At 36.4% G+C, this 27,116-nt stretch overlaps 1 long non-coding RNA gene across 1 annotated transcript in view; it reads left to right on the forward strand.

The window, feature by feature from the left end:
• The first annotated feature begins 1,937 nt into the window (after positions 1-1,937).
• LOC150098202 (uncharacterized) overlaps positions 1,938-27,116 on the forward strand; it is a 51,004-nt gene continuing 25,825 nt past the window's right edge. Inside the window, exons 1-2 of the long non-coding RNA XR_016549597.1 lie at positions 1,938-2,132; positions 3,075-3,206. This is a non-coding gene — a long non-coding RNA (uncharacterized LOC150098202). The remainder of the gene's footprint in view (positions 2,133-3,074; positions 3,207-27,116) is intronic.

Here is a 27,116-nt window from a genome sequence, read left to right on the forward strand (position 1 = left end):
ATCCAGGTGATCAGATCTGTGCACAATAGTTCAAATGAGGTCCTATCAATGCCTTATAAAGTGGGAGAATCACTTCCTTATCCCTGCTTGTCAGTGCGTTCTTCAATAGCCATGTAATCTGAAGTGAAGTTTTGGCAACCTTTGCGCCCTCGAAACTTAAGTTCTCTGTCCACAATAACTCCCAAGTCCCTAGTCTCATCAACCTCCTACAGTTCAGTTCCAACAATATAGTAAACAGCACGTGATCTTATCTTTCGAAGTGCATCACCTTACATTGGGCCCCCATTAAAATGGCATCTATTTAGTTTAGCCCAAACCGCCAGCCTATTTAAGTCATCCTGCAAGATATCCACATCATCTGAATTAACTATCGCTCTTCCCAGTTTTGGCATCATCAGCAAACCTTTCAAAGTATTCTCAATATCATTGATGTACAAATTAAATAATAGAGGACCAAGCACTGAGGCACACCAGTAGTCACCTGCCTTCTACTGGACTCCGCTCCACCCAGCGGCGTAGCTAGGCGGGGGGGGAGGTCCGCCCCGGACGGCACTTTGAACCTTTTTGAACTTTTGCAGTTAATTCTAAAATACAGTCTCGAGAACTCAGTTTCAAATATTGTAATACTACAACGAATTTTCCTCACAATTGCTGTAAGTGTTGCTAGTTGTGAGAGGAGTTTTTCTAAATAAAATTTGATTAAGAATTACCCACATTACTATGAAATAGACTTCGCCAATGTCATCGACGATTTTGCTAACAGAAAAGTAAGAAAAATAACATTTTAGAACTTTGGAATTAAAGTTTTACTTCAAAAATAAATTTATTTGAATTTTAAGTAGATTTTAATTTATTTCCCTATATGTCGTTTTGACTTTTTGTGATATTTTTGGTGTGTATTGAGAGGGGGCGGCAAACTCAGGGATTGTCCCGAGCAGCAATAGCTCTAGCTACGTCACTAGCCCCACCATAAACCACTCTTTGATATGTATCCACTTTGATTTGTAGCCACCCTCTAATTCAAATCACTAGCCTCGGATCCATACCCATTTGCTCCAATTTTATACCAGTCTTTTGTTTCGTATATTATAATTCATGTGAGCACGAGTGAGGTTACATTAGAATGTAAATAAAAAAAAAAAACTATATGCTTGCCCTACTGAATACATTTATTAAATACAAATATATATATATATATATATATACACGTTTTGCTCCTACAAAAGATCATTTGTAACAGAAATTAAGATAGCTCGGCAAATTTTTGTGGATTGCAAGTAAGAAATGTCAATAAAATCATCGGAATAACTTGTGTAGTTGCTTCAAAATTTTGCGAATTACAAAGTAGCCTCTAGTACACACGATAACTGATAATTTTAATGTAACCACTGCATGGAGTTACGTAAGTGCAGAGCCGTCGTAACCTGCTAATATCTAGAAGGGGCAAAAACTGACAAAAGTATATCTTAACTATAAAACACCATTTATTTTTAATTTTACACATTTTCTTGAATTTAGGGACGGCAAAATAGTACTTGCTTAGAGGCATCGTATGCTTTAACAACTTTTCTGCGTTGCTTGTATTAGGGCTGTTTAACTACGTGTGTATTTCTGATTAGTTTACCCATTAGCAAGTTTTCAAATGAGTATACAACGCAGGACGTGAAAGTAGATATTGTAAAGTGCTGAAACTTAGGATTATAGCAGCACTGCCGTTGTATCGGATACACATCAGTATTTAAAATTATATAACTTGGTATACGTTTTGGAATTATAGTCAGCTCTATATTATCACAGGAAAGAGAGTAATAGGTATATCTGCATTTTCCAAGGTCAAAAACAGAAATCACGTGAGAAATTGGGGGGGGGGGGGAACAGTAGTTACGTGAGACACGTTACTTTGAAAGGAGATCTCACTGTTACTACATGGCAGAAAGTGCACTGAAAGGAATGGTTGTGAAAGTCGGCTACATTTAATTAAGAATAAAATTGGTGTATTTAACAGAATAGTTTAAAAGCCAATTAGTTGTGAAGATATTGTAAAGTGCTTGGTTATTTTGTTAACTAACATTTCCTAAAATGAATTAGTACTGTAATATTTAATAAAAAGTTTTGCAACCTACGTCTGTAAGGTAAGTTGCCAGACGTCTGTATTAATAAGTTAATTTCTTTTTAGAGTTGCTAATAAGTGCACGTTAACTGGCAAAGCGAAATTTTCAGTGAACTTCACAAAGCAGCATACTAAGAAAAATTGTATTTTCATTTTCTTTTTGAAGGGTAATTTGTAAATGTGCGTTTCACTACTACAATGTCGCTGTCGTCAAGTTAACGTCGTAATGTCAAGAGTCCTTTCTAAAATCAAAACTCGATATTTTAATGAATTCTTAGTTTAGTCGTAAACTAAGAATTCATTAAACTTTTCAAATAAAATCCTTTTCGTTAATTGGCTAGTTTTAATATTTATTCGATGTTAGAAAATATGCACAGCGAACTCGCACTAGAAAAAAATTCGTGTGTGTGTTTAGATTGATATCAGTTAAGTTCTATAATGTTCCTTAAAGAACGGTTTCACACTTAAAGGAAATTAGAATTATAATATGTCTGCCTCGCATGTTTTCATTAAGCGATTGGTAGGCAATTCTGATATCTGATAATTTGTAAGTCATGGATTCTGAGTAGAAAATGATGGAATATGTTAAGAACTTACACGTAACTAATTTAAGATTCATTTTTGTTTAAATAATTCAAATTTCAAAATTATAGATCACTTTATCGGCATTATCGTCTGTTTTAAAGTTGCGTGTATGATTTATGACACGGAAAATTTGCATTCAACCCTAGAATTATGTTCACGTAGTATAAAACTTGGAAACAAGAACACGAAATAAAAATTTGAATATTGGCTAGCGCCATGTTTTATACGCCTCGATTGAATAATTATATTTGTAATAAATCTGACGCCCTTTGTTCGAAAATTGCGAATACCAGTTTTCGTTGTTCAATTTTAATAATCTAGACTAAAACCGATAATAGCCAAACCAACGTCAAAAACCATTATTTTTTTTTTTTTTTAGCAGCGAGCGATTTTCTCATGTTGATTAGGAAGTAAAAGACATCTCAGCACTGCAATTATGACAAATCATTCAACGAAAAGAAATCATTACAGTTATTGTTTGGTTGCAGTTCTGATGAAAGATTCCACAAAGGTGAGATTTAGAATTGGAGTTTTTTTTTTTTGTAGATACCAACCAAGTCGATAATTTTATGAATTTGTCGCTATCGTTGGGGAAACTCTGTGTCAATCACGAGGACTGCAGAATGTTTATTTTATTAATTTTTATAAATATTTAAGTCCTATCACCAGTTCACTATGAACGAACATTTTCGTCCTATGTTTAGAAGGCTTTAGATGGTGAAAATTTCTGTTTTATTTAGAGCGGAAGTTTTTGTCTTTATTACTGGATTTCTGTTTACACTTTTGCATTGTTTTGACTATTTTTTGCAACAAAAAAAAAAGAATTGAAAGACCTGCTTTAATTTCAGAATTAATTTCAGATTGCTAATGAACACTGAATGGTTCCTAAAAAGAATTTGCGAATTTAATCCGTATTTACCATGTCTCCGTTGTCATATTGTACCACCCTCCTCCCCCTTGTTTGATTATTTTTAAAGTGCGCCGATTTGCCTTCTTTTAATCGGAGGTAATTTAGTAAACTTGCTCACTGAATTAAAAAGTCGAAGATATGTTTTCTTACTGAAATGGATTTATTTTTCGATGTGAGAAATTTGCGTATGCACAGGCGTGGTGTACTTTACAAAGTACACCACGCCTGTTTACCCACAAAACTATGGTGCATAGGAAAAGGCATTCCACTGCACCATCCAGCCAAAAGTCATTTTTGTCCCCAACAAGAAACACTACACCACATAATGCTCTACTGCCCTCATACGTCTAAAATATCGAACACCGTACAGCCTCATACACAACACAAACTACCCATCACAGAACACACACTCTTCTGGCTGAAATGATGATTATTGCTGTAGTGTTGTTAATGTGCCCTTCGTTTAGCCAGAAGAGTGTGTGTGTTCTGTGATGGGTAGTTTGTGTTGTGTATGAGGCTGTACGGTGTTCGATATTTTGCTTCTCCATAAAGTTTATGGCAGAGAAGCAGGCCCAGATATAATTACAAAGCTGTAATAATTATAACAACTACTTAAAAGAAATCATTACAGACACTATACACAAAAAAAGATTACAAGAAACCAATGGCTCAAAACAGGTCTCATAACAGAAGATGTGGATGAACAAGAAATAAGACCCACCGTAAAACAACAAATCAAGCCCATCCCCTATATAATCATACATACAAGAGATAATGATGTAGCAATAACCCAGTTAATGATATACAGCCGAAAATATACGAAAGAAACTATATGTACAGTATGTAAAATAATTATACCTATAGAATATGAATGATCATATGTAGAGAATATGTATTATATGTAAAGTAGTAATAGGTATATGTGTATGTATATGTGTTTATATGTATATACATATATAAATATGGTATATGGAAATAGAATTTCAGTTGTCAGATTAATTCACAATATAAAATCCAAACCTGTATATGTTAAAATAAACCTTGCATAGGTTTAAGGAAAAGTGTCTCCTCACAAGAGATGATAACGTAGATCGAATCCCATATGTAAGTGGAAATATAGTTATAAAGATGATATCGTGATTATGAAATGTAATTCATGGCAGATTGGGAGTATGTGGATTACAGATACTAGAGGAGAAAGAGGAGTGATATGACTGAAGTCTGTAAACTGATGGGGGGGGGATATAAGATACCAGCTGATGAAAATTTTCGTTATATGGAAGATGGGGAGAGAACAAAGGACAGCCATGGATGAAAAGTTTGTATACAGTTACAGAAAGGGCTGCGAAGCTAGATTTTTCTTTAAGAGAAAAATCTAGCTCTCTTGTGAAGTGGCGAGTGAATAAGATTAAGATCAAGTATTATAGGTAGTGTGATGATGTATGGCTTCTCGATGAGTCTGTAGCTCCATTTGGCCGTTGATAAAATAACACTTTACCAGGTGTAGGCTAAGTGTTAATCCGGGAATCCCCTACTTGACAGGCTGAACACTTAACGTCAATCAAAATGACAATGACAGGTTGCATGTTATGTAGGTTAAAAAAAAAAAACCAAGATTCTGGAAGGAAGAGAGAAAAAAATACGCGTTTCTTGTGAACCAGCTTATTCGCTTTTAATTGAAAAACTTCTATAAAGGGTTCTCTTTTTCATACGACTGGAATCCCACCTAGGTCTTTGCAGCCAAAGGTGATTGGTCTTTCATCTGTGCTATAGAAAATCCGCAAATGGTGAAGGCTAAATGCTATTCGGGAAACTATGCTCGATAGACTAAATAGGTGTAGTCCTATGTAGGAGTACTTGTAATCTTGAACAGTTTTGATTATATTAAAAGAAATTAAAACTATGAGGCTAGTATGTTGTTTGTATATTGTACGGTTTCTAGATGAATTGTATGCTATGTCAGCTAAAAATTCCGAGAATCAGGAAGGAAAAAAAACATACTTACTATATGGGAACCTGCTAACTCACTTTTGGTTGAAAGACGACCTTATAAAAGTCTTTCAGTCAGTGACTAAAGAATCCAACCGAGGTCTTTACACTCAAAAGGGATTGTGTTTTATCTGCGCTGGAAAGAATCTTTGTAGGGGGGAAAACGATTGCAATTAATGTATTGTCGACATAATTAACTTATCCAAAGGAGATCGTTAGTATTTTTGAGATAAACTTAGCGTTTTGAGTCACTAAGTCTTGTATTAAACATGTTCTTTATACTTTGAAACATTTTATTACAAAAAAAAAAAAAATACAAGCGAAATTTAACCCATTAAGAACTGTTTTATTTGTACAACTATTCATTGCACTGGTTGACTCATGTCATAATGACAAATCATTTCATGCACACATCGCGTACCATTTGCACGTCGTGTGAATCAATATCTGACCTGATTCTTTCTTCCACTTCATCAAGATTGGCTGGCATCAGTGCGATGGAAACATTAACATATAACATCCGAAAATAAATGGAATAGTAAAGACCGGGAAAGACGCATCTACTTTGAATCCGTCACGACTAGTCCACTTATTAGGCAGCTTTTTATCGAGTGTTTTCACTTGTGTAGAGGAGGGGGAACAAGATCCATCCTATCGTAGCAGAAAATGCATTGATGTATAGTTCTTTTCTGTACTTGATGGTAAGTTCTGTTCTTATTTTTGATCGTGTTATTCTGTAATCCTGTTTAATATTAGAATCCAAATTTAACCTTAGAAAAACCTTGAAGTTAGGCTTCGTGAGAAACTGGCAAGACACTCGCTGTCTATAAGCTTGCTTCAGGGCTTTTTAAATGATTACGTTAGCATTTGGAACGGTAGCAGTTTCTCTGCACAAAGTTAATGACAATTCTTTTAATGATAAGGGCTGAGTTTGATCAAGACGAAGACATACCGGATTTAAAATTAATTAACATTTTTTTATTTATTGAGGGGAAGACAGGTTCTAGTAGTTTGCTACAGTGATATTGATTTAGCAATGCCAAGTTGATTATTAAAACATTTTGCAGACAGAAAAAGTAACCCTTTGACTCGAAGTCATTACATTGCCAAATCAGTGAAGATATAGAAGAACGGAAAATGTTAATAAAGATAATCCATAAAGCAGCATGAAAGAAAAACAAATGGCATACAAATCCCTTCCTCAACATATGAAGGAAACAGAAGAAATATAGATTTATTAATAAAATAGAAGACAAGACATAGTTTACAAAATATTAAGGAAATTAAACAACGAAGAAAGATGCTTCACAAGTCAACAAGAGAAACAATGGATAGAACTTGAAGAATTTATGGTATGACCCAACTTTAATAACAGAAAATAATAATGAAGGAATCAAGGCTGATATAGCACCATTAACACAGGAAGAACTAAAAGAAGCAAATGGATCGAAATACAGAAATCAACTGGATTAGATGACGTAAATACAGCTTTGGAAATAAGGCCGGAGAACGTTTACATGACAGGTTCTTAACATTCATAAATGACTGCTGGAGGAAATGTTGAGATTCCATCAGATTGATTAAAAGCTAAAGTTATATTTACGAAAGGATAGAGAGGAATAAGTTTATTAAAGACATGTTACAAAATTTACTGTAAAATCCTGAATAGAAGACATAAATATTGCAAACACTATTCTTGGAAAGAACAAACTGGTTTCAGACATGGAAGATCGTATAGACAATATTTATGTGCTAAAACAAATTATTGCAAAAAAGACAATTTAATTAGAGATAAAATACACAAAGAAAAACTATGGAATATCATGAAAAAACACAGATATCCATTACATTTGGTACAAGCTATACAAAGTCTATATAAAGACACAAACATACAGTTAAGTAATAAATTAACAGAGGAGATTGAAATAAATCGGGATATCAGACAGATATGTAGCTTATCTCCAACTCTATTCAATATACACTATCTACCAATAATTGTCCAGACGCTTTAGTAATTTACAATTGATACCAGCAGACGAACCCTAATATCGGGTATGTCCACCTTTTGACTTTGATCACCTCCTATTCCCTTTTCGGGAACCTTTCCACCAAAGTGTGGCAGACATCAGGTGGAATTTGTCTCCATTCCTCCATCAAAGCAACACTGAGTTCAGTGACAGATCGAGGACGTACTGCTCTGGACTTCAATCGCCGCTCCAATTCGTTCCACAGGTGTTTCGATGGGATTGAGGTCAGAACTCCGCGCAGGCCAGGACAGTCGTTCTCTTCCTACCATTCCATAATATCTGCAGCTTTGTGGAATGGGACATTGGCGTCTCGATAGTAACACGGGTCCGTTCCATGAAAACTCCACAGTGTAGGCGGCACCTAATTATCCAGAATATCACGCTACTGAACTGGCTTTATAGAACTTCAGACAGCGACCAATGATCCCACTCCAAACCAGCTGAATGCACCTCACACCATTACTTCTCCACCACCAAACTTTACTGTGGATACAATACACTGTGGTAACAAGCGTTCACCAGGCTGCCTTCACACCCTACCATAAGACTGGAAACAGGTGAACCTTGATTCATCGCTGCGGAATACCGTTTTCTACTAGTCAGTTGTCCAGTTCGCACGCTCTTTACACCAAGTACGTGCCACCCGTTTTAACATCCTTCGTTCCCTGACAGTCATTTTCGTCTGCCGCCCTGGGTGTTTTCCTGCAGTAGTGATGCGAGAACGTCTCTATTTCTTGATTACATCGCCAGCTGTTGATTTTGGATGTTGCAGTTGAGCGGCGATGTCACGTATGGACATGCCACCAATGTGTCACCCCACGAGGACACCTCTCTCGAAGTCACCGAGTTCACTTCGTGTTGCCATACCACCTGTATTCAACTGCTAGGATGAAATACTGCTTCCTACTATCTGTACACAGGATTTTATGTTATTAACAAACCTGGAATGTTTCATAACTTCAAATAACAGGGGTGTCTGGACAATTATTGGTCGATAGTGTATATATTGATCAGATTCTAAAAATATGGAAAACAACAATAAAACAAGGTATCCAGTTAACCATAAGAACTGTTTTCAATACGTTGTTGTATGCAGATGATCAGATTATATTACAAGACAATGAAGATTACCTTCAAAAATCAGTTTACGAATTATGCCAACGATACAATTTAAAAATTTCACAAAAGAAAACAAAAGTTATGGCATTTAAAAGTCAAGATCATGAGATCAACAATAGTCATAGAAAATAAAATAATAGAACGGATGACACATTTTAATTATTTAGTCTGCATAATGACATATCTTAAAGATAAAGATGAAAAAATTTCAGAAAATCTGTGGAACAGTTAAGAGGACACTAAAAAAAACAAAAAAAAAACGGGAAACTCAGCTACAATTTTACAAAGTAATGGCCACTTCCACTCTGTTATATGGTTCAGAAACATGGACTGTTAAAGAGAAAGATGAAAGTAAAATACAAGCTGCAGAGATGAGATTTTTCAAAGCAATTAAAGGACGCACAAAATTGGACGATCTAAGAAATGAAAACATCAGGACTATAGGATTTCTCCCGGAAACAGGGTTTAGCTCCCGCAAAAAAAGCGCACCGGTCAAAGAACACTAACGAGTCGTCGTCGTCTTCTTAGCGTTATGTCCCGTTTAGTGTGGGTCCGCTGAAAATCCCTATTGCGGGAAGGATGGGTCTACTTCTCCCATCATGACCCACTTCATCTTGGGATATTGTGTGTATAGTTGCACGAATGAATGTATGCAAATGAAAGATATTCGACACATTCGAGCCCATAGTCTTTTGGCTGGAGAGCGGTTATGCTAACCCCTCGTCCAACCAGGCCTGCCCAAAGAACATAAACAATGAAGACATAAAATTACTGGATTGTGAGATCGTGTGTTTTGTGCAGGGGGTGTAGTAGTGCAGAATGGCTTCCTGTAGTGAATCCTGAAACTTCACTCCGTGGAGTATAACTGAGCGATATCTTTACTTATTAAACGTCAAACCTATTTTGTAGTCCTCACTAGAGTCCTTAGATTTTTCTATCGGTCTGTGTTCATTCATGGCATTCGTTACTAATATTGCTTATTTCGTCCTTCTCTAGTCAGTTATCTCTTTTCCTTTGAGAAACTAACTTCAAATATTGTCGCAAGTTGAAAAGAAATCTTTATAACGGCTTTTCGACTGATAGCAAGTTAGCTGCTCTTAAAAGGAACGAGCGGTATTTTTCTTCCCTTAAATTGCTAATTTTCACCTCATAAAAGAAGCAAACGAGACAGAACAACATCCAAATTAACAGATAAATACCGACTCTGGAATTAGCAGCTAAGCGAAGAGCCTTAGCTGCTGCTTCTCTAAATCTAAAACTTTGCTCCAACAAAGCCATCGCAGCTTGCATTACTTGTTCCTTTTAAACATATTATTATTATATATAAAGTGCCTCCATGGAGTCAAAAGACTCATCGCGGGAGACCCAACATTGACATACTAACCGTTATTCACACAATACCTGTCATACTTCCCCTTAAACTCATTCACAGATGAAGCATTCACAACCACCTCAGGCAACGCATTTACAACCCTCCAAGCAAAAAATCTAGTCCTAACACCCTTGTTAACCACACTCTTACACAATCTCCAGGGATGACCCCTCTTGGTCTTAAAGTTATCAGTATCAATCCTATAAAACCCTTTTAATAATTTATATGCCTTTTATCATATCTCCTCTCTTACGTCTATCAACTAGTTTTTGAAGCCCACAGACCTTCAATCTATCCTCATAGGAAACATCCCACAGACCTGCAACAGTTTTCGTAACCTGTCTCTGAATCCTCTTCACCATTTCCACATCAAGAAATCCAGGTGACCAGATCTGTGCACAGTAGTCCAAATGAGGTCTTCTTAATACCTTATAAAGTGGGGAAATCGCTTCCTTATCCCTGCTTGTCAGTGTGTTCTTCAATAACCATGTAGTTTGATGTGAAGTTTTGGCAACCTTTGCAATATGCCCTCGAAACTTCAGTTCTCTGTCCACAATAACTCCCAAGTCCCTAGCCTCATCAGTTTCTTGCAGTTCAGTTCCATTAATAAAGCAAACCGCATGTGAGCTCATCCTTCCACAGTGCATGACCTTATACGTGGCCACATTAAACTGGCAGCCATTTAGTTTAGCCCAAACCGTCAGCCTATTTAAGTCATCCTGCAAGATATCCACATCATCTGAATTAACTATCGCTCTTCCCAGTTTTGCATCATCAGCAAACAAGTGGATATCTCATTTCAAAGTATTCCCAATATCATTGATGTACAATTTAAATAATAGAGGACCAAGCCCTGAGGCACACCACTAGTCACCTGTCTTCTACTGGACTCCACCATAAGCCACTCTTTGATATTTATCCACTAGCCACCCCCTAATCCAAATCACTAGCCTCGGATCCATACCCATTTGCTCCAATTTATGCAACAGAGTTCAATGCGGAATCTTGTCAGATGCCTTTGCAAAGTCCATAAACTTTTTTTCATCGAACTCCATTGTTACTTCATTATAGAAAGTAAGCAAATTACAAAGCCAAGATCTACCCTTCAGAAAACCATGTTGCCCCTTATAAAGTATCATATTGCATGACACTTTTGGAACTGCAATATCACAACCATGATCACTAAGCAACTAAACTATTTGATTAGCTTCTGTAATTTCCTTACCATCGACACTTTTTAAAGTCATCCTTCCAAAGTTATTCCTCCTTTTACCTTCCTTACCATGCAGGTTACTCTTCTTGCCTGTATCTTGTACTGCTCATGGGAATGCTCATCACCTTTTTCTTTATACTTATGTATAACTTTCTCTTTATCTGCAACTCTCGCTTAATAATGTTATTCACCCATCTTACTCCTACCCGATTCCTCCTCCTGACTCTGGGAATACAGTCAGATACAGTTTTCATTAAATAGTCCTTGATAATCTTCCATGCACCATCAACACCTCTCCCTTTAAATTCTCATACCATAACACGTTTAAGTTAAGGGATATTACATCCCATATAGTTTCTTAGCCGAATAAGAAACTCAAAGAGTTTCATGCCGAATATGGTAAAAACTATATATATAAAGTTCGGCGATTCCAAGCGTAAGCAAATACCTGGATACTGCAGCACTGATCCCAAAGGGTAGTGCAAGCTGGGGCAACTCGTGGTAGAGGTGGAGCGAGCTCTGATCACTATTCTTGATATTTGCCCATAATGTGAACTTAGCTCCTAGGAACTGTATTTTTGTTCACATTATGAGAGAAGGTCACTACCCAGACCGGTTTCGACCTTTATTGAGGTCTCATCAGTGAGTAGCCCTCATGGTTGTCAGCTAAGATGAGCTAAGGTCTCATCAGTGAGTAGCCCTCGCTGATGAGACCTCAATAAAGGTCGAAACCGGTCTGGGTAGTGACCTTCTCTCATAATGTGAACAAAAATACAGTTCCTAGGAGCTAAGTTCACATTATGGGCAAATATCAAGAATAGTGATCAGAGCTCGCTCCACCTCTACCACAAGTTGCCCCAGCTTGCACTACCCTTTGGGTTCAGTGCTGCAGTATCCAGGTATTTGCTTACGCTTGGAATCGCCGAACTTTATATATATAGTTTTTACTATATTCGGCATGAAACTCTTTGAGTTTCTTATTCGGCTAAGAAACTATATGGGATGTAATATCCCTTAACTTAAACAAGTTATATGTCGCCGAATTGAAGCCTTTGGCTCTTCACATATCTAATGCCATAACACTTTTGAAAGCTGACTTCTCAGCTTGTCATAATCACCAGCCTTGTAATTCTACATATAACCCTTCTTAACAGAATATTCAGCACATAATACAATCTCCAAAGTCAAGACCACACGATCACTTGTCCCAAGTGGAGACAGTGTGTCTAAATTACTTACTGATATGTTCTCCGATGCTGTGACCAGATCTAACACTTAAATCTCTTGTCCCTTCCATTACATGCTATTTTAGGTAGTTATCTTTTAACAATTGTATAAACTCCAATTCCTTTTGTTTCTTGAGACCATTCCTTCTCTCAATCTATGTCCCCATAGTTAAAATCACCTATAATAATTACACGTCCTCCACTCATCTTACTAATTTGCCAATGCATACCATTGCCATTCTCCCTTATACCCCTTGGATTATAGCAGCAACCAATTACATATTTCATCCTGTTGATTTCTATCTTACACCAAACAGCCTCAAATGAACTACCCTCCACATACCTGTCACCTTGAGGCACTTCTACCATTTTTGGCTTTAACACTTCGTCTGTCATTAGTAACCCCCCTCCCCCCAATTCTTTCCTCGCTATCCTTTCTGAAGATACTGGATCCCTTACATTCAATCAATTTTTGACTAAGTAATAACAAAAATTCATCACGCTTATTCCGAATACTTCGGGCATTAGTATACATAAACTGCAATACTCCCCCTCCCCCCCATAATCACACGGTGTGCGAATTAGCCCACTCTGAATACCGTTAAAATTCTGAGTACAACGAATCCCCATATCGCAGTTATTATTGACCTTAATACTATGTACAGCGAACTCTACTTTCCTGTCATTATTTCTGACAACCATCCTCGCACCTCCCCCCCCCCCTTCTAATAACATGACTAAAGAAACGCATTTTGTTCTAATTTCCCTTGATTCTTCGCATCGCATATGAAATGATTTAAAATTGTTAACAAAGAAGCACTTGTGAAATAAGTGCTCGTTTCAGGCCTTTCGGCATTCTCTGTTTTCTTTTTTGCGTTATTTTTTTTTTTGTTTAGATTCATTCATTGCATCTCTAGAACGAGAAATGCTTTTTAACTTTCGCTTTGCAAATCTGAATTGGCTTTTTTCAAAACACTTAAGGCACCTACGAGAATAAAATACCAAGCGCGATAAAATCGAGAATGGTAATGTGCGTATGATAAACGACCAACTATTGGAGCTGTTAAAAGCGTTCGAAGCCATAAGTGTTTAATTTATCTTTTTTTTTTTTTTAACTGATTGCGTTTATTTTACTTCTTCTACAGATTAAATTATCATTACTTTGAGCTGTTGATTATTGAAATTAACTTATAATTTTCAAAAAAAAAAGAAAAGAAATCTTGTAAAATAAGGAAGAACTAGGAAACGGCTATTTCTAACACAACTGTCCTTCTGCAGATTGGATATTTTTTAAAAAAATGAAAACTTCAAACATGGGTTATATTAATTTTAATTGTTTTATTGGTCTCTCTCTCTCTCATACAAACAGACGAGAGGTTTCCAGAATATATATAACATTTGTTTTGTGTGTGTAGAGAGCAGGAATTAGGACAAAAGAACTGAGCACGGGCGGCTCGTGCATAGGCACTGCGGAACTGCAGCACCCCCAATTATTCTCGACATATAAATATATGTATTTATTAATTTATTTATATTTGCTTGTAATATTTAATTTTATCATCAACAATCTTATACAATTCTCTTATTTTGTATAAAAAATAATAAAAAATCCATCTTGTAGCACTTAGGAGGGCGAAGTACGCTAGCAGCACTATGTTTACCACAGTGTCATATTGCTACTCGCTCAAACATATGCACGTCATAGTGAGATGCGAGCTATTAACGTAATGCGGCACTGTCCGTCGCGCAGTTCCACTGTTGTTTATATACAGTTTGCGCCAGTATTAGAGTGTTCGTATTGCTTATCGTGTTTACTCCGTCTCTTTAAATATTTGGACATTGCAATCAAAGACATAACATTTGTTATAGTAATTTTTAAGTAATTTTGAATTATACCAAACTGTATAATTTTATCGATAATAAACAATATTTTTTCATGTTTAATTTTTTTTTAAATTTTTCCCTTAATTTTGATATTTTATCCAATTTACACTGTACTTATAGTAATCGAAATTAGAAATGTATATTTCGAAAGTTGCAGCACCCCCCACGATTTCAAGCCACTGGAACATGAGTATTCTCTTTGGATAGCTGGAGGGTCGTTATTTAGGAAACATATTAGAATGATCAAGACTGTTACAGATGGAATAAAGAGATTGATTCAGAGAGTTTGCAGTTGAGTTAAATTGCATTCCAGAACGCTTCCCGTGCATTTATAGATTTAGAGGAAGTCTCTAATGAAACTGGCCGACCAAACTTGTAATAACATATCGGGTAAAAATCGTAAGGTAATAATACGAGACATACACTATCTGATCAAAAATATCAGGGGCCTGCTCATCCCAACTCTCATTCTGATATTGGAACGCATTAATATGGAGTTTCTCCACTCCTTGCTTCTTGAACATACTCTGGGAAGGCCTCTCGTTGGTACGTTGCTGTAATTACATCAACGTCATTTTGTAATTCCCTTATTACATGTAATAAGGGAATTACATCAGGGCTCTGCGCAGGTCGGGATCCATTTCAGGCATCGCAGGTCCCATTCAAGCTGTTCGACATCCATTTCATCAAGAAATCATTCCTGCACGGACATCGCTTTGTGCATGTGGATGTTGTCGTGTTGTTGCGGGAAAGAGCACTCTCCGAACTATTGTCATAAAATTGGAAGCACAGAATTGTCTGAAATGTCATCATAGGCCGCAGCGGATTACACCATTCCTTCCGAATCTGTGCGAATCTGCTCAGCCATGGAAACCCATGTTCCTCAGCTCCCGACCAACAGTTATGCAGCTAGCGTTCTTTGCAGATTCATCTCGGAACCTGATAACGAGTGTAGGCAACCTAGGATGGGCGATTTTTTTCATCCCACGCGCTTCAGCACTAGGCTGTCTCGCTCTGTGATTTTATGCGGCCTATGAAGTTGCGACTGATTTGTTGTTGCTCCTAGTTGTTTCCGCTTCACATCCCTTACAGTTGACAGGGAGACTGTTTGAGGTAGTTGTTGCAAATGTAGCATCCTACGGTGCCACGTCGAAAATGAAATCAATGTACTCTTCAGAAGACCTTTTATACCTGTGATTTATATAGCCGTATCCGCTATACGAAGGGGTGCCCTGATATTTTTAATCAGTGCATTTGTGTCTGAAGGTTATTGCTTTTCTTTTCACATATATATTTTTTCAAATTGTCTATGATGAATTTTTCACATTGAACGACAACTTTTATCTATTTTAGTAGTGTTTTATTATAATAAACTTGCACATACAGTATCTATTTTTAAATAATAAATACTCAGTGATTGATTTGAGTTTTACTTGATATATAATTTGTGGCTATGAAATTCTTTGCTGTTATGACTTCATGTAAATCATTCATATGTGCAGGGCCGTACTTACATTTTTCCCAAGGCGCTCCCTCTTGTTTGGGGGCTCTTAAACTGGCCCTAATTTTTCGGATTCCTAGATAGAGCCTCGTGCACCTGTGCATAAGTACAGCCCTATATATGTGCTAAGCCTACAGTTTTCTCAGCCTCTCCAATTGTTTTTAAACAATTCATCGGAATTGAACTTGTTAAATATTTTTATTACTGCTTACTATTAATTTTGTAAGGGGAAAAACAATGTGCGGTACACTGCACTGTCGTTTAAAAGTTCTGCACACTGCGCATTACCTGTGGGATGAGTTGCGCAAATCACCTTGATGTGACTTTCACCCACGAAAACATACTACGTTAACACTGCGGATGTGCTTAAAGATATCTATTTTTATGAATTGTATATAATTTTTATTTCTTTTTTACATAATCTGAAATCCCCTCTAGAGACCAAACATCAAGCCACTTCAGGCTCCAATAAGAGAGGCGACGCTTTCACGCCGGAAATTCGAAAACGAAATTCCTCTCCCATATAAAGACTCATAAACATCCATGCTTACAACAGGATTTGAACTCGTTGGTTGTAAAGCGGATACACTAACCACACGGCCAACCAGGACGGCATGGTGGTTCACGAAATAAAACTGAGGACTAAAACGGGACAATGACAAATGCAGTACTACATATTTCGAGTGAAGCGTCACCTTATGGCGAATACAGATAAGTCCACTTCCCTTCTCCATACCGTCCTGACATGCGCCCTCTGAACTTCGATCTGTTTAAACTTAACCACTCTGTGGGAAACGCTTCGCTGCTGTTAATGAGGTTTCTGTCGAAGTGACTCATCTATCCAACAACATCAACAAAAAGAAATTCAAGACTTAACCAAACGCTGGACATCATTGACAAAACAGAATGGAGATTTTCTCGAAGTCTGCGCATTAATAGTAGGAATACAATATGCAGGAACTCGAGAAATTATTCTCGTATTATTATTTGTTTTCCGCTACTTCCACGAACATGCAATATGCTAACCTGAGCTTGCTTTATGTGCGAAGTAATAGCAATTGCCTCTTTACGACACCATTAATCATTTAGCTTATTTTGCTTTATGGAGCATAGGCTGTCTGCCACACATACTACTGCACCAAAACAAACAGCAGGATGAGAGTTGACAAAGACATCGTAAAAGCATCTTCCTAGTTAAGTAACATTCTCCTTCCGCTATTGTCAAAAGCAATGTTTTCCGTTAAGTGTTTTCATTTGGTGTTTAAGTCATTTGACATCTTTCAAGGCACTCAGCTTGATGATAAATAGCAGGTGCCACATTAAATAATGGCATTCTCCGAGAACTTGAAAGTATGAATTAAAAGAACCATTAGCTGCTTTAATTCGTTTGTGATTTCACGAATAAGCATTATGATGGAAGGCAACAGAGAAAATCTTTTTGGTTTTGTTGAATTTTATTTATGCCAAATTAACCAGACGAGAGGTGTCTATACGTTTTTCATTTCGAGGTCTGTTATGTTTAGAAATTGCGTTTCAGTCGATTAATTTTTAGGATCAATAAGAATTTTTAAACTATCGTCAAAAAGGTTGATTCTGGTGCATTTTAGGGCGAAAAAAACTAAATATAATCCTACTCCACCCTCTAGCATGTCATAGTGCTTTATTACATGTATGATAAGTAACAGTTGTTCACGAAAAAAAGATTTAAGTGCTTAAATATATTAAACACTTTCCAATTGTCTTTGAAATATATTAAGGAATCCCTTGATATATTTCAGGAGAGCTGAAAAGTTCTGATAAACACCTAAAATTAAAATGACTGGTTTGTGCAACAAAGGAAAGACTTTGTTGTAACAAGTGTATAACACTTCGTGGGGAATATGTAGAATAAGGTTGCATGGTTCTACCTCAATTCCTTCATGGTGATTATCACAACTTCTCAGCACATCCTCGTAGGTTCCATCGTTCAGATTATTTATTTAGACATATTCGAATCCCCAAAAGAATCGTTTTGTTCAATCAGAGGTTTGCTGATAACGTAATAATTTTTTTCATCTGATAACGTGGATTTCTTTTCCACACCTGAAGGAAGAATCTTCCACTAATGGAGACGGAGACACGGATTTTATGGCAAATTTTATCTGTTTGCAATATCAAACATCCTTCACCCCCCCCAATACATTATTAAAGAATTGTAACAATCTGTTACATAACTGTTTTTGTGGTTCTCTCTAAATCGTTGTCATTTAAAACTCAGAGTGACATTTTCTGTGTCGTTGCATAACATTTGGAAATAACCCCTAACAAAAGCAGTGCTCGTCGTGTTGCAGCTCGTTTCAAATGTGAGAAATCCAAAGATCCCCGCGACAACTCTATTAGAATAAGTTTTTTTAATAGTATTTCTTGATGTAAAAAAGCTTCAATTTGTATTCAAACACTGCATGCTCTGAGTTACAGAATGACAGTAGTTGACACTTAAGTGAAAAGGAAATTGTAAGATAAGAGCATAAACGCTTGTAGAAATCGAAATAACAGCTGCAGATAGACGACCGGAATGGAAAGAAATGTTAAGAAAAAAAAATGAATAGCACATCCAAGAACTTTGGATGCCAGTTCTCTGAAATAGTTGAACAAAATGGACCAATTTCCTACCCTAGTAGAAAATTTTTAATGGGATTACTTAGAATAGTTAAAATGTACCCATCGAAAATAAAGACAAAATCATCGATACTTACACGGAAATGTGAAAGCTCACACATCGTAAGTATTATAACTTGATTCTATGGCGAGCTACACATGGAATTCACATTGAATTCATTCAGCTCTTCTCTTCCCCACCCTAAAATTACATTCGAAAGAGTCATTCTTAACAGTTATTGCCTATATTATTTCTTTTAATTTTGTGGAAGCCTTTTGTAATGCATGAGGTTTTATAAAAGTACTTCATTAAAAATAATCATCGTAGTTTACGAACTATGAAAATTCCTCTACCAGATCTCCAACCTTCCTAATGAGAGACTAGATACTCATCGGACAGGGATGTAATAAAATATCAACTGCTCTAGTGATATTTTGATATTATATTAATATCACCACGCGCTGTGTACGATGTGCGCAAAGCTTTTTCATGCAACTCTTCATGCAAAATATATCCTATACGTTCTTTCGAAATGCCTATAGTCTCAGCAATTTCACGCACCTTGACTCGTGGGTCATCCAGTACCATATCGTGCACGTGATCAATGATTTCTGATGGTGTTACACGTTTTGGACGTCCTTCACATGGATCATCTTCAAGGCTGGTACGGCCACGTTCAAACTCGGCAGCCTATTTTTTAATTGTCGTAAACGAAGGAGAAGAGTGCCCATAACCTTTTATAAATTTCGAATGAATTTCTTTTAGCGTTAAACCTTCTTTTACAAAGAATTTTATAACCGCGCGATACTCAATTTTATCCATTTCAAGGGATATAATTAACACTTTTGCTTCAGACAGTGTATGAAACAAACTACTTGATAGAATGACTTGCAATTTCACATGGATTCTTATGACAGATGTACTAACTTAGAAAAAAAAAATCTTGCCGATAGTGTTGCCATCTATGGTCGAGGCCGAGAACTTTTCAGACCACCCTCGTAAGATGAAATAGTTTTTGGTTTATTTGCGCTAGCTGATGAAACAGATCTTTTGTCTGACAGCTATTATAATGTGCTAATTTGTTTTCAGGGAAAGGATTGCTCTGGTGGGGGGAAGAGGAAGGGAATGTAGGTTGTCATGCCAAAATTCTCATTTGTGAAACTGAAAAGAACAGGTTTCTTTTCAGCTAAACAGATGAATCTAGTTGCACCGAGACAGCATAAATAGACTATTGGTTGGATAAAATTACCAAAACAGAGTGATGAAGTGCGCTTTAAGCATTTTAACTGCACGTGTTTTTCGTCAGCTAACCTCTCTCATGAAATGAAACTCAAGGTTTTTGAAGTCGAAACTTATTACTTCTGTATTACACCCGCTAACTCTCACTTTCTATTTGCAAAGTGCAGTAAAGCTTTATTGCTTCCCAGCTGGGATTCAATTTACGCCTTTTCGAACCGAAGACAGATGCAGGGTTGTCCTGGTGTGATGGTATTAAAGAGAGCTATTAATACCGACGACTTCAGCATGAAGCCTGGACTCTTCTTATTCATGAATGGAGTCTAATGTGATAGTAACACGATAGGAAAATGTCAGCACGATGTTGTCCCTCTTGTCATCCTGCATAGTATAGCCAGCGGAATCTTTCCCTGTGTTAGCAGTGAATGTTAATGCAGTAGAAGATGCCGAACGTGATACATTAGCAAGAACAATGGAGTGTCAAGCCAAACGTCAAAGTATAAAAGTTTCAGGGAAAAACGTAGGGGATATGATTTCTTCCTAGGTTAGCTGAATATTGACACCACGTGTGTTCCTAGTTTATAGTTTTTTTAACACTAGAGAATAACTGATTCGTATACTGAATATATACTAGATTACAATTGTAATTTAGCGATAGGCAGACCCACTTGCAGATCCGAAGCCCGGATTAAGTCGCATCAATGGCCTGAGAAAAGGCTGGTTGACGCCTCCTTCCTCAAAAATAGTCAATTTATTACCAAAGAAGTATTTTAAGGAATCTTATATTTAATCATATAATAATTATTTTTATTTATTTTTTATTTTTTACAATAAAGATTTCTTTCTCAATTTAGCACATACAAAGATGTCAATCAGTTCCGAGAAATTCATGTTTGAAATGGTATTTTTCAGAGCACATAACCTGATCTTTTTTGCACCGTTTACTCGAGTTAGAACTGAGGAGCTTCTCTCATCCTAATAGCTTGTAATTGGCAGCGTTAGTTAGTCTTGAAAGCAACCAGTTAAGTATGGAAGGGTACTTTTCAGGGTTACTTTTCTTGATGAAAGAGTACCTCTTATGTTGAACCCTCTGAACTCTCACACACACACACCATTGACAACGAGTCGTATGATACGTATGCAATTATGTCCTCACTAGGAAACCATTGCTCTTTCAGAACTCCGACACGCGAGCGAACGCGTCCGATTTTTAGAAACATAAATTAATATCGATATAGTATCAGTTGAAAGTGTAAATATAAATTACGGAAATTGTTTCATACGCTTTCATAATAATATAAAACAATAAGTGAAAATGCTTTATATATGCATAAAAATATTGATTCTGTTAGGTGCTCAATTTATCTTAAAAAAAATCAGAATGGTTTTACTCCCTTGGAAAGTTCGTGCCTTTATAAATCTGGGCTTGCGTACTTGATAAACCTCTGTTCAAGAGCGGAGATTTGTAATAACTCGATCATGCACTACATTTCAGTTGCATATCGTATTAGAAAGAACGATGACACTTAAAAGGTCTTGAAGAGATAAAAATGATGCTATTATGCTGTCATCTTTGTCTTTTAAGATAGTTCTGAAATTATAACCTTTATGCGAGAAATACCGTATAAAAATGAACAATTGCACTTTGCAAAAAAAAAAAAAAAAAAAAAAATTAATCTTTCTTCGCACTATAGTTAATAAAAGATACAAGTAGGTAAAAACAAAGTTTCTGAGTTTGAAGAAACTTTTATACTTTGACGTACGACTTGACACTCCATTGTTCTTGCTAATGTATCATGTTCGGCATCTTCTACTGCATTAACATTCACCGCTATCACAGGGAAAGATTCCACAGGCTATATTTATTATCGTGGGATCGGTTTATCTTCTTCTGTTTCTTGTCACGTTTTATGAGTGGCAGGATGACTTTGATGATCGCCCAAGTGGACAATTTGGGAATAACTGCCGAAATGGCGGAGAATTCTATTTTTTCGTGTAAGATTGATTTTCAATAACAACCATAAGATTGAAACCTATGAATCTGAAAGGATCTTTATATAAAAGATGGGATTTTTTGTATAAAAAAATCAACCAAGTTGAAGACTTAGTTATTGCACAAGTTCGTATATTCTGTTTTTCTTGCCTAGAGCATTATAATTTATGTTCAAGTACTTGATTCGAGTATCATAGAAGTCCAATAGTTTAGAACAGACTTGAATATATCTTTGCTAGTTTACTTGTTTTAATTTTTTTTTTTTCAATAGCTCTTGAGTGAAGGAAGAATTCATGGCTGTTTCAGGAGATTGCAGTTGAATTAATTAGCTAAGTGTGGCCTTCTGTTTTTATCGAAACTATATTATCTGTTCTTAGTATAAATACTTACGTGAATGGGTCTGAACCCGGATCGATTCTAACAATGAAGCTGATAATGGTTTCCGATGCATTACCATATTGAGATGACTTTAAAATTAACACAATGTAAGAGCTACAATGGACAAGTGAGACTTTGGTTATATCTCTAAAATCTGGAAACGAGAAGACGTCTCGTGCTTAGTTTTTATAACGACTGATTTATCAGATTCAACTCGAATAACAACTTCTTCAGTTTGTTTGATAATTATAATTTGCATCATCACCTGCTTATCGAAGAACGCTAATTTGGAAACACAATAGGTTGAGCGATAGTTCCAGGGACGAATTCTCCATGCTTGCTGCGCAAGCTCATTAATTGAGAAAGAAGTAATATTTATTTGTTAGTAAATGCATGCATTTATAAGCATTCCATTTAGGCTTTTATTTTTGTAGACAGAAGACGTCTTAAGCTTCCGCAGCAATAATTGAGCTTTGCGTTGTGTATCGAAGGCCGATGTTTGCTCGTCTAGTCAAAGCTACCTTGGCTTGCTCGGTTGTAGGAGCTTCCAGGTCCTCGCAGCAGCGCTGTGATTTCATGTCGTCTCACTCTGTTGCGTAAACACGGGCACGCAGTCAACGTAGCTCTAGCCAGTGAGCTTCAGCCAGCCTTTACAAGTGTACGTGTTGCTTGGGAAAATTAAGTTACAACCAACTTTTTATGACGATGTTATTGACCAGTTCATAAAGAAGAACCGTAGGATAGAATTTGTATTCAAGTAGCTAAATTGAAAAAGAATATCATTTGTAAAATAAATGTATTTGTATGATTAAATGTACATAAATTTCCAAATATATAGTTTTAAATGGTCAGTAATTCATTATTCCGCTAATCCTACTTCAATCATCTCTCACTCCCCGAATGATAAAAAGAGCCAGCGTGAATTTCAAGACAGCATTCGCCCCTGGATAGTTCCACATATCCCATAATAGCTTTATATCCACTTTGTATATGACTATGAAAATCCACATATCATTGTGAATTTTTCTTAGGAAAGGTGTGTGTGTGGGGGGGGGGGGGGTGGACTATTCCACTTCATTCCATTAGCGGGAGACAAACTTCCACTAGGGCAGAGCCTCCCATCAAAAGAAGCTAAATGTGCATCGCAATGCTTACCATGTTAAACATTTATTCGACATTACGGGCTTTATTGTGCTAATTACACTAAAATATATACTATTAACAAGTTGCTATATGTTTGTGTGTGGATATTAACACATACTTATTCAGTGGGATCGTTCTGAAAGCAGTGAACTTGAGTAGTTGTTTCTTCAACTGTATATTTTATGACGCATGCGTTCTGATTTACTTGAAATTGAGCTGCACAACTTCAGGGAGCACTCAAGAGCTCTGTAAGAAATCGCCTTCTTATTGATATGGTAAGCGAAAACTAAATTAGCAGTTGCTGCTTTTGATGTGGCATTTGAATCTATTGAATTTATTTTACTTAAAAAACAAAAAAATGCCTCGTTCGTGAAAATCGGACTTGCAGCGTCCTGGGCAGCCATGTTCCAGGACGCGAGACAAAGGATACCAGGACAGTTGGCTACCGGCGTGGTAGCTTTTAAAATTGATAACTCCTCCATTGATAAATTATTCCATTCTTCAAATGGAGGAAAAAGTGGAGAGGGCGACTTGTTTAGTTCATTTCGGAATTAATTTTATTCTGATCCGATTTTTCCTGAAGCAGTTTGATTCTCTTCAGTCATCTAATGATACTCCTCCTCCACCCTGGTCAGTTATACCTTTCTAGTCTTCTGCTCTGTTTCTTCTTACGTCGTAGCGAATTTTGGCACTGATTTTCGAATTCGCTCCCCACCCACAACAAAGCATAGTATTACTGGAAATTTCCGCCATTCTCCAGCAAAGTCGACTTTGCAGTAAATCCTTCAAATTCTTTTGATCTCCCAGATATTTGCAAAATGATCATCTTAGTTTCATGTTATAATATAATCTCTACTTCTGACGTTGTCCTAATACCTTTCATCATCCTTTAACTTCAGTCTGTTGTTTATTTCTTTTTTTTTTCTCAGCCTATTCTTTACTCAGATATTTGTTTGCTTTGCAAGTCCCCTTTTTCTATCTTGATAATCTTCTTTCGTTTGGATTTATTCCTAAGACTCTTGATCGGAAAAAAGTTCTAAGACACGTGAATAGCTTTTATCTTGCTTCTTGGATCAACATTCTTTGATACGGTAAAGCCATTGAGAAAACTCAAATATATAATGACGTAACTGCACTTAGTTGTTTAGTTGTTTACAAGTAGATTTATAGAAAGTGAAAGCTAAGAACTTTAAAGATTTTCTGTTAAGAAATCTATCCTAGAATTGTTCTTTAAACTTCAAACTGTATTTTTTTGGGGGGGGGGGGGGCTGAGTTAAACGTAAACATTTCGTAAGACGTTACTTAAGTGACGTCAATGACAATGCGGGTGTTAGGGGCGCCGACCCCCCCCCCCCCACCCAGTTGTTCGAAAATCCGCCTATAACGTTTGAATCCCCAACTGCGAATGGCACCATGTATGGTCTGTAAATGTTTATGGGCGTAAGTTTTGATAAATCTTAACTTTTTTATAATAGATTTCTTTATATTTTATAGAAGTAAATGATAAAATAGACTAGTATCTACATATATTTCATGAATTCATGACATATCTAACTCTCTCTTATTTTTATTTATTTTTTTATTTTTTCGATATTTCTAGGCTACGCGGGTTCATCTGCGAGTTTTTCAAATTGTAAATCTCCAAAAATTTTCTAGCATATTTATTGAAAAAACATACGCGTATAAGTGGATTCAAGGGTCAACTGTATTATTATTATGGAATCAGATAAGGTGAAAGCTGAACATATTTCTCGTTTGGCAAATATTCCCACTGGTAATGCATTATTATTGGGCTCTATCTCCCCAACCAATAAACCAGAATTCACGTTATGGTTTATCCAAGGAGAATCTATTGTTGACATGGAAGCATTGATGTCACGTCCATCAGTCCTTTCAGCCGCGCAATATTCTCTTGTGAGAATTTGCATCCTCGAAGGGACTGTGAAACTACAAATTACGTAAAATGATTTATTTCTTGATATCCCAACATCACCATACGAAATGAAATAAATTCGGCCATTAAAAATAAAGTTGTTTCAGAGATTGAACGTGGTATTTAATTTTGTTTTTTCTGTGAGTGTGCGGATCACCGCAGGATTTTCTTGCCCTATCTTACCTTTTAGTGTTTCGGCTTCAGAGATCTGTCGAATGGGAACGAAGAAAAATACTCTTCTCGAGGTTTTCGACATTTAAAAAATAGAGAAACAAAGCGAGTCAAGAACGGTTACATCTTAAACTAAACAACAACATTGTTCTTTTTTCTCAGTGATAAACGAAGTGATATATTAAGCATTTAAAATGGTTTTATTTACTTCAAAGCTAAAAAGGCAGTTTCGACATGCGTGGAGCTTACCCGACAAATCTCATTACACGCTTCACAAACTTCCTTTATCAAAGTTGTAAGTTGCTCCGAGTCTATCATTAGTTTAAAGTGAGCAAAGAGTTTTGCTGTCACTTTTTGTGAGCATCACAGTTGGTTGGGTGCGATTTGTTTTGTTTGCACTCCGGAGAAAGACAGAATCAATGAGTTTGTCCTTCTCCAAAGAATCAATGGATTGGTGTGCAGGCACTTTATGTGAATGAAGATCACAGAAATATTGGAACGTAAAGCATCACTAAAAACACAAAAGAGGAGATAAACAAAGATATGAGACAGTAACTTACGGAAAATGGCAAACAGAGCTTAATATCTTTTTTTTTAATAATCAGTTTTAGCCACTTTTTTTATTCTATAAATAATGTCTTCCATTGTAATACGATCGTTCGACGCTAATTGGCACATTAATATGTTTACCAGAGGACCAACTTTCCAAACAAATCCAGCTGCCAAAAGCATGTTCAATTTTGGCTCTTCATTACGTTTTGTTCTTTCCTTAACTCATCCTGCACTGCCGAATGAATGTTTGATAGCGTTTGCTCCGCAATGGTTCGATTTGCCTTTTAATGTGATGTATCTTGTGATATTACGTAAATATAAACATCTGAAATTGAGGTAGAGGAGAGTTGTGCGTGTAAAAAAAAAAAAAAAAAAATCCTGCTTTTTCCAAATAATCATTGCTTGGAGTATCAATCCCTGTAGCTGATTTAAGTCGCGCAAATGTCTTTTTCTGTGAAGCTATTTTATATTTTATATAGTAAGGAAGATTTTAAAAAAAGATTATTTGTTTGATTCCGAGAAATTTTTACCTTTCTAGATGTTTTAACTGTTTACAGCGACCTACTGTATTATAGGAAAGGGATGAAATGCGATGAATTATACTAGACGAGAATATGGAAGCATCTCTAAGAGTATAAGAAAAACTAAGGCCACGATTCCTTTATCTTTCGGCAAATTCATACTTTTGAATTTCTGCAGCTGATAAGTGAAGGGGGAAAAAGAAACTTCTAGTGACGAAAAATCAGCCCCAGCATCCAAGAAACACTTGTTTATTTTTCATCCTATTGGTTAGTATTTTGGTAAATAATAATTGGGCTGTAGCCTTTTATATCTTTGTGATCTCCTTTTTTGTATATTAAGACTGTTTGTGCTTTGTTCCAGCCATCTGGGATTTTAGATTCTCTCAAGCATTTATTAAAAAGCATTTGAATCTTTTTTTAGTAATTCTCATCCTCCACGTCTTTATCATATGTGCTCTCATTTTATCTGGTCCTGGGCTTTTATTGACATTTCTTTTAAGGCTTTTTCTATTTCTTCCACATCGTAGTGGATTTCAGTGTCCTATTTAGAGCTATATAAATTTTTGTACAGCTCTTCGATTCTATTATTATTAGCTATCCTGGATCAGTTTACCA

This window comes from Typopeltis vanoorti, chromosome 16 (assembly GCF_054136105.1).
Source record: "Typopeltis vanoorti isolate ZY-2024b chromosome 16, IOZ_Tvanoo_1.0, whole genome shotgun sequence".
In the NCBI taxonomy this organism is placed as follows: Eukaryota; Metazoa; Arthropoda; class Arachnida; order Uropygi; family Thelyphonidae; genus Typopeltis; species Typopeltis vanoorti.